The sequence below is a fragment of the Oncorhynchus kisutch genome, linkage group LG17, assembly GCF_002021735.2.
Source record: "Oncorhynchus kisutch isolate 150728-3 linkage group LG17, Okis_V2, whole genome shotgun sequence".
In the NCBI taxonomy this organism is placed as follows: Eukaryota; Metazoa; Chordata; class Actinopteri; order Salmoniformes; family Salmonidae; genus Oncorhynchus; species Oncorhynchus kisutch.
In genome coordinates this window covers 24,422,347-24,430,663 of record NC_034190.2, presented here as the reverse complement: position 1 = coordinate 24,430,663, position 8,317 = coordinate 24,422,347, and positions in this window count along the sequence as shown.

Here is an 8,317-nt window from a genome sequence, read left to right as displayed (position 1 = left end):
GATGTCAAGCAAAGTGGCACTGAGTTTGAAGGTAGTCCTTGAAATACATCCACAGGTACACCTCCAATTGACTCATGATGTCAATTAGCCTATAAGAAGCTTCTAAAGCCTTGACATAATTTTTAAAACAAATTCAAACTGTTTAAAGGCAGTGTCAACTAAGTGTATGTAAACTTCAGACCCACTGGAATTGTGATACAGGGAATTTTAAATGAAATAATCAGTCTGTAAACAATTGTTTGTGTCATGCACAAAGTAGATGTCCTAACCGACTTGCCAGAACTGTAGTTTGCTAACAAGAAATTTGTGGAGTGGTTGAAAAATGAGTTTTAATGACTCCAAGTGTATGTAAACTTCAGACTTCAACTGTAATCCCTTCAAATGGCAAGGAGATGAAAGCCACAGTGTAATACGTCGACAGGACCGCTCTCTGTCTGTGTGTGTGTGTGTGTGTGTGTGTGTGTGTGTGTGTGTGTGTGTGTGTGGTCAGGACAGCTCTCTTCTCCACCTTATCGGAGTGGAGCAGCAAAGGCTCAGTTTTGCTAAACCAACCAACCACCACATGAACCTGTATGTGTTTGAAGACAGGTGTAGTGTAGGTGATTACAAACCTGCTTTGGGTAGCCCTGTAAACCAGCTTGAACCAGGTTTTACTGTACCTAGCTAGGTTCTGAAACCTGGGTGTTTACATGAAGCCTCATTCTGGTTGCAAATGTAGCCTCGTACCAATGATTTTCCTGGCATGGTCAGACAGACCTACCCAATGCTAAATACTACAGTTTGTGAGTGAGTTTTATATTAATCAGGAATCAATAAACATTTAGCTGGGAGTTCCTGGGATTCTTGATAACTTTAATCATATCAAACCAGACCCCTGAAACTCCAAATTCATACCACGATCCAGTTCTCGGGTCAGACACCCCTATACATAGAAATAAACCTTACAGGAGCAGTTAAAATGACAGTCATGTATGCGTAGCAACATATTCCCTCTCCACAGGACTGGATATACACAATAGTATATGCTTCTTTGTCCACCGCTATAGAAATATCACAAAGGCCCAGACTCTCTTTTCTGCTTAAATACCAGACTCCTTTTGAAGAGTTTTTGTTGTTGTCTGGATACTCAGAAATTCGTACTGGAGTTATTGTCTTCTCTCACACCCTTCCTTCCTTCCTTCCTTCCTTCCTTCCTTCCTTCCTTCCTTCCTTCCTTCCTTCCTTCCTTCCTTCCTTCCTTCCTTCCTTCCTTCCTTCCTTCCTTCCTTCCTTCCTTCCTTCCTTCCTTCCCTCCAGTTATTGTAACTCTCACTTACCCTAAAATCCCCAGCTCACCACAAATGTTGCAAATTGCACAAATCTCTTGCAGGCTACTTGTAAGGTGAAGGCGTTGCCTGCTTTTCAGGGAGTACATCTTTTAATCTTTCTTATGGTTCACCGAAAATAAAAATATGTCTTCTCTCACACCATGTTCCCTCCCTCCCTCCCTCTCTCCCTCTCTCCCTCTCTCCCTCTCTCCATCTCTCCTGGTTTCTTTCACCCTCCCATGTTCATCTTCACAACCTCTCCCCAAGGCTCTGGAGGAAATCAAAGGTGTGAAACCTCATTACAATAATCAGCTCAATTTAGCATGACGGAGATGGTACTCTCAAGGTGGTGCTGTGCTATAGGAGAAAGCAAACATGAGAAAGCGAATGACCATTCACAACCATATGATGGTCCTTGCTGTATGTAGAGATGCTGACAACTATAAGGTAAGTGATTTATATGGAAAAGAGATGTGTATGGTGAATTTGACAAAGAGGAGAGTCTAAGGTAAGTTTTGGAGTTCCTCAAGCTCTGTTTTCGGACTACTGTTCTGATGATATACACTGATTATACCAAACATCAGGAACACCTTCCTAATATTGAGTTGCACCCCCCTTTTTTTCCCTCAGAACAGCCTCAATTCATCAGGGAATGGACTCTACAAGGTTTCGATAGTGTTCCACAGGGTTGCTGGCCCATGTTGACTCCAATGCTTCCCACACGTGTGTCCTTTTGCGTAGTGGACCATCCTTGATACATACTGTTAAGCAGTGAAAAACCAAGCAGCGTTGTAGTTCTTGACACAAATCGATGCGCCTGGCACCTGCTACCATACCCCACTCAAAGGCACTTTGACATCAATAAGGGATCATAGCTTTCACCTGGATTCACCTGGTAAGTCTATGTCATGGAAAGAGCAGGTGTTCTCAATGTTTTGTATTCTCAGTGTATGGTGCTACCTCTCTCTCACTGACTTCTAGGATCTTGTATCCTTCGGGAAACTCGTCAGCTGATCTATTATGGGGTATTTAGACTTGATCTTCTGGAACATATTCTGAGTTGAGGTTTTTAGTGCTAATGAATGCCTCAAAGCACCATCTATTACGTTTTATTTTGTTTCACATTTTCAAACCAAACACCATTCCGTCAAACACCATTACTTCCCTGTGAAGTCATTTATATCAGATAATGCTATTTTAAAGCGTGGAACAGGTGGTGGCAAAGTCAGTAGAAGCCTCAGTCTCAGTCTTTCTCTCCCTGAACAACATTAACAAGGTTCAGCTTCTTACAAAATTATAGTGATGTGGAAAATGCCAATTCCTCTCCTATTTGAAAGCAACATATAAGATGCATTTCCCATTACTGTCTCTGACAATGTTTCTGACAGCTGAACGCTGTCCTCCTCAACATGTGGACAAGACTCAGATATTCTTCTTTGTAGTTTTTGTGGTCTCATTTCAGTGTGTTGATCATTAGTTTCTCGACAGACTTTAGGGTCTCCTCTCATCCAGAGAGGCTGGAATATGTAAATGCAGCCAGCTAGCTAGGGCCATGGTCTGTCTGTTTGCTTTTATGTGTGATTTGGGCTTGTTAGCAGAGTAGAGCTTACACATCACACAATAAAACTTTGGCAGGCAGTTGGCAAAGAGGTCTCTCTGACAATACAAGGGCTTTTTGCTTAGGAACGGAATTCTCATTCTGATTATTTTCCCTAGACTGGGTTTATTGTGTTGAGTTGTATCTTCTTTGCTGTCTCTTGTTTGGACGGGAAGCCACGGTTAGTTATTTCTCAATGACAAGTAGATGTCAGCCTCATTAGGAAGGTAAATGTAAAACATTTGGGAGTTTGTCATGTATAACACTACGTCAGGGTGACAAGAGAGCAGACAACAAGGGTACAACAATGTTAGATGTGAAGACATTAAATCAATTAAATTAGCTGTCTACCTCCATATGCAGGCTTTACATGTGTGACACTGTCGATATTGATATTAGCATACTGCCTATTGACAATGTCATCAATTTGTTTTTTTCTCATCATTTGATGTCTCTAGTCTAATCCATTTGTATGTTTTTCAAGGATGTATAGACAGCAAAGAAAATACAACTCAACACAATGAACACAGTACTGTGTAGATATTGCGACTGTATCAACTAATGGGGATCCAAACAATTGAGAAATATTACTGTAGTAGCACATAGCAGACTAACATCCAGAAATGTGTATCCTATAGGCGCATACCCCTCTCCCCTGGACTGCAACTCTCTCTGTTGATGCACATGAGAATTCTCTTCTTTGTTAGGTTAGGATAAGGGTTAAGGTTAGGGTTAGTAGATAGTTAGTTGAAATGTTACTGATTGTCTGTAGATAGTCTGTCGAGCATCTACATATGAACTATCCAAATAAAGTGTTACCAACTTACCTAGTAAAATAAAGGTTAGAAGAACCCTTGTGTTCAGTTTGTGTGAACAAACTGATTGCACTCCTCATTACCATACTCACATGACTTCCTCTCATAGGGCCAAATGAGACATGTCTTGCCTAAAAAGGATCATGGTAAGCTGTGTTTATCCATGTTTCAGCATGGAGCTCATGCCTTGATGCTATCTCCCATGTAGGATAGGGGCCAGGGGAGGGAGCATAGGCCAGGCTTTATATATATATATAGAGAGAGAGAGAGAGACTCTCTTTGTGGAGGGATAGCATGGCAAAAAACGTCTTTATATGTTAAGTTGTCTTAAACATGTGTAGCTATTGGTGCCAGGGATTCACAACTAATTTGGTGTTGGATATGAGGAGGGCCTTAGCAATGCAAAGAAAATAGTTACTTTTTCACTTGGATGGCCTCTAACCCTAACTTTCTAGGATCCATGCCCATCGATGGCTTTACAGGCCCTCTCTCCCTACCCACTGCACCCCCTCCCCTATATTGCAAAGCATCTAAAAAGGTATTTAATTCAGATGAAGAATGGTTATATGCAATTGTTCTTTAAAGAAGATCTGAATATGCTAATGGTTTTCCCAGGCCACCTCTGGGACTTTAATCATACTGAAGAATGTGGAATACCCCTGGGCATCTAGGAACTATGTCTTTCCTGCAACACCTCCGGGTATCTAGAATTCATGTCTTTCCTGGAACCTCCCCAGGCATCTAGGATTCATGTCTTTCCTGCAACACCCTCAGGTATCTAGGATTCATGTCTTTCCTGCAACACCCTCAGGTATCTAGGATTCATGTCTTTCCTGCAACACCCTCAGGTATCTAGGATTCATGTCTTTCCTGCAACACCCTCAGGTATCTAGGATTCATGTCTTTCCTGCAACACCCTCAGGTATCTAGGATTCATGTCTTTCCTGCAACACCCTCAGGTATCTAGGATCCATGTCTTTCCTGGAACACCACTGGGCATCTAGGATCCATGTCTTTCCTGGAACACCCTCAGGTATCTAGGATCCATGTCTTTCCTGGAACACCACTGGGCATCTAGGATCCATGTCTTTCCTGGAACACCCTCAGGTATCTAGGATCCATGTCTTTCCTGGAACACCACTGGGCATCTAGGATCCATGTCTTTCCTGGAACACCACTGGGCATCTAGGATCCATGTCTTTCCTGGAACACCACTGGGCATCTAGGATCCATGTCTTTCCTGGAACACCACTGGGCATCTAGGATCCATGTCTTTCCTGGAACACCACTGGGCATCTAGGATCCATGTCTTTCCTGGAACACCCTCAGGTATCTAGGATCCATGTCTTTCCTGGAACACCCTCAGGTAGTATCTAGGATCCATGTCTTTCCTGGAACACCCTCAGGTAGTATCTAGGATCCGTGTCTTTCCTGGAACACCCTCAGGTAGTATCTAGGATCCGTGTCTTTCCTGGAACACCCTCAGGTAGTATCTAGGATCCATGTCTATTCTGGAGCTTTTCATGTGAACGCTGCCTGGGTCTCGTGACTCCCATAGTTAAGTTAGTCCATGGAAGGTATTGGAGCACAGAGTACAGGATCAGAAACTTCTCAGCTTACTGTAACTACAATGGTTAAACGTCACTATTATGACATACAGTATTCTAATGAGAACATGTTGACAGGATAACTATGTTGTGGTTGTGACTGTATGCTATTTGAAGTCCATGGAAGTAGTGGAGTATAACTGTATGTTACTGTTGTCACTGAATGCTCCTCAGTCATGTGCCAGCCTACTGTCGCCTGGAAGATGGCGCATAAAAGAAGCCTCAGCCTTGGGGGGGGATCAACGTCTTAACAGTGTATGAAGCACCAAAACTCCCACAGATGAAAATCAATAATGACAACAGGATTGTTTTATGTCCAACTCAAGGGAAACTTCAAAGCCAGCGAGGATGCTGGAACCAGGTATACAGAAGCCAACAAGCTGCTGCAGTGACTTGATTGGTTTTCTCATGCAGCTTTTCAAGTTGACACTTCTGAGAGATCCAGGAGGATCTTGCTTTGTTATTATGGAGGACGACAGACAAACACACAGACACACAGACACACACAAGGACACGTGTTGGAATTAACAGTGTACCGTAGGCCTATCACTCCCAGTGCCCAGTCCTCAGGCAGCAGCTTATTCAAATGAAGTTTCTCAGAAGGCATATTGGGGTTTGATTCCCATACAGCCCTTTCTCCTGTTATAATAAGCAGGGCTATGTATATCTCGTCAACAGGACTACTGGCAGGCTCCATAGCTTCCTTAGTCATGGTCTGTCTGTAGCATTTCCATACATTAAAACACTCTGTAGGATGGACACACAGACCACACACATCATAGCTACCAAAGTACCAGTTCGCTCCTGGGCAAAGACACCCACTTTCTTTCTCTCTCTTTTCTTTATCTTGAGCTGGGAGCTTTCTTTCTTTAGGCTCCCTAATGAGCTATGGCTTCTATGGCTAAAGATGACAAGCAGTGAATCTCATGGTGTTACGTCCGTCGGTAGAAGGAGACCAAGGTGCAGCGTGGTAGGTGTACATTTTTTCTTCATTTTTCAAATGACACCAAAAAACAACCAAACACGAAACGAACGTAAAGCTCTGTAGCGCTAAACAGCAACTATACAAAGACAAGATCCCACAACACAAAGGTGGACAACAGGCTGCCTAAGTATGATTCCCAATCAGAGACAATGATAGACAGCTGCCTCTGATTGGGAACCGTACCCGGCCAACAAAGAAATAGAAAACTTGAATGCCCACCCAAATCACACCCTGACCAAACCAAATAGAGAAATAAAAAGGCTCTCTAAGGTCAGGGCGTGACAAATGGCTTGTATTATAATACACACAAGCACTTGCACACACACACACCCCATGTTCATGCATGCATTACACCGATATACACGCCCACCACATAAATCCATATTCAGAAGAGGATACATGTTTCCTAATTTTATTTGACAATTTAAAATACATAAACATGTCACACCCGGCAACAGATATTGTACATGTTCACTCGGAAAGCAACTGCTCAAACCATCACTACACTGGCAATAGTGACGTTGGTTTGTGACAAAGGAGGGTATACAGTAGAATAATTATAGACTAAGACAGTTTTGCAAGGGCAGGTACACACATGACATGAAGGACATGCATGCTCTGAATATCCTTATTTCACTGACTACCAAAATTCTGTACTTCGTTAACTTAAATCTCAAAGTCAGTTTAAATAACATAGGAACGTAGCATACATTTACAACTTGCAATAAACTTGAAACTAAATAAATGAAAGGGTCCATGTGAAAGAATGAATGAATGAGCAATCGCCTCTCAGTTCTCTTTCTTTGAATTTTTTTACCTTGATTTAACTAGGCAAGTCAGTTAAGAACAAATTCTTATTTTCAATGACGGCCTAGGAACAGTGGGTTAACTGCCTTGTTCTGGGGCATAACCACAGATTTGTACCTTGTCAGCTCGGGGATTCGTACTTGCAACCTTTCGGTTATTAACCTTTCGGTTATTAGGCTATGCTGCCGCCCCAATGAGGGAATATAAAGCTTATGGAAATCATATCTATATAAACATACACATACACACACACACACACACACAGTGTAGTTAGCATTCAGATGTTTTAGAACTACTATGTGAGTGGAGGATATTGACTGAGCTCTGCTATGAGATGCTGTAAAGGGTTTCAGAAGAGTCTGAGTCATTACAGTCATTACTGCACTTAGATCAACTGTGAATGAATGGCGATTCTCTTTATGACTCAGACATAAACAGTCCTCTACAGGAGAGCCCATTCCCAGGGCCTAGATCTGATTATAGAGACAATCCCACTGCTGTTCACTGCTATGAGAATACATACTGAATCACATGGCTGTATGGTTGCATTTGATTTCACCAACACTGACACCTTGTGGTCATTTCATGCCATAACTAATACTGTTTAATTGAGTGCTATATTCACTGAGAATATGTAATATGCAAATGACAGGGTGTGTCTCTCGAGGCAAATTATAATGTGTGATAATGCAAAAGAAAAATACTGTGTAACTAACCCAATACCTTTAACAAGTCATTCCTCAATTACATCATTGGGCAGCCCTGTCATTTGTCTGTTTTCTCACAGTAATAGACTCAGACTTCTCTATAATTGGTCAGAGTATTTGTTCATTTCCATGCCACAATAATAACACACACGCAGGTGGAGCAATGTCAGTCATTCAGCCAATCATCTCTTTCATATCAGATATGTGAAGCGACATTCTCATTCCCTCATCCCATTTCATCTCAACACAGAGGTTGTCATGTGGTTAGTTGGTGTATTCAGGGTTTCAAGGCTGTTTAGGCCTCAATGTTACAGTCCAACTTTCCTCCTCTGTGTTGGTTATGATTTTAACAAAAGCCTGAGGGACTGTGGCATCATCCCAAGGCTGCCACCAATGTAGATAATGTGTGGGACATAGAAGGAAGTAGGCAAGATGCTTGAACCAGTGACACTATGGTGATAGGGAAGGCATGCTATCTCGTGTGCCATAGAT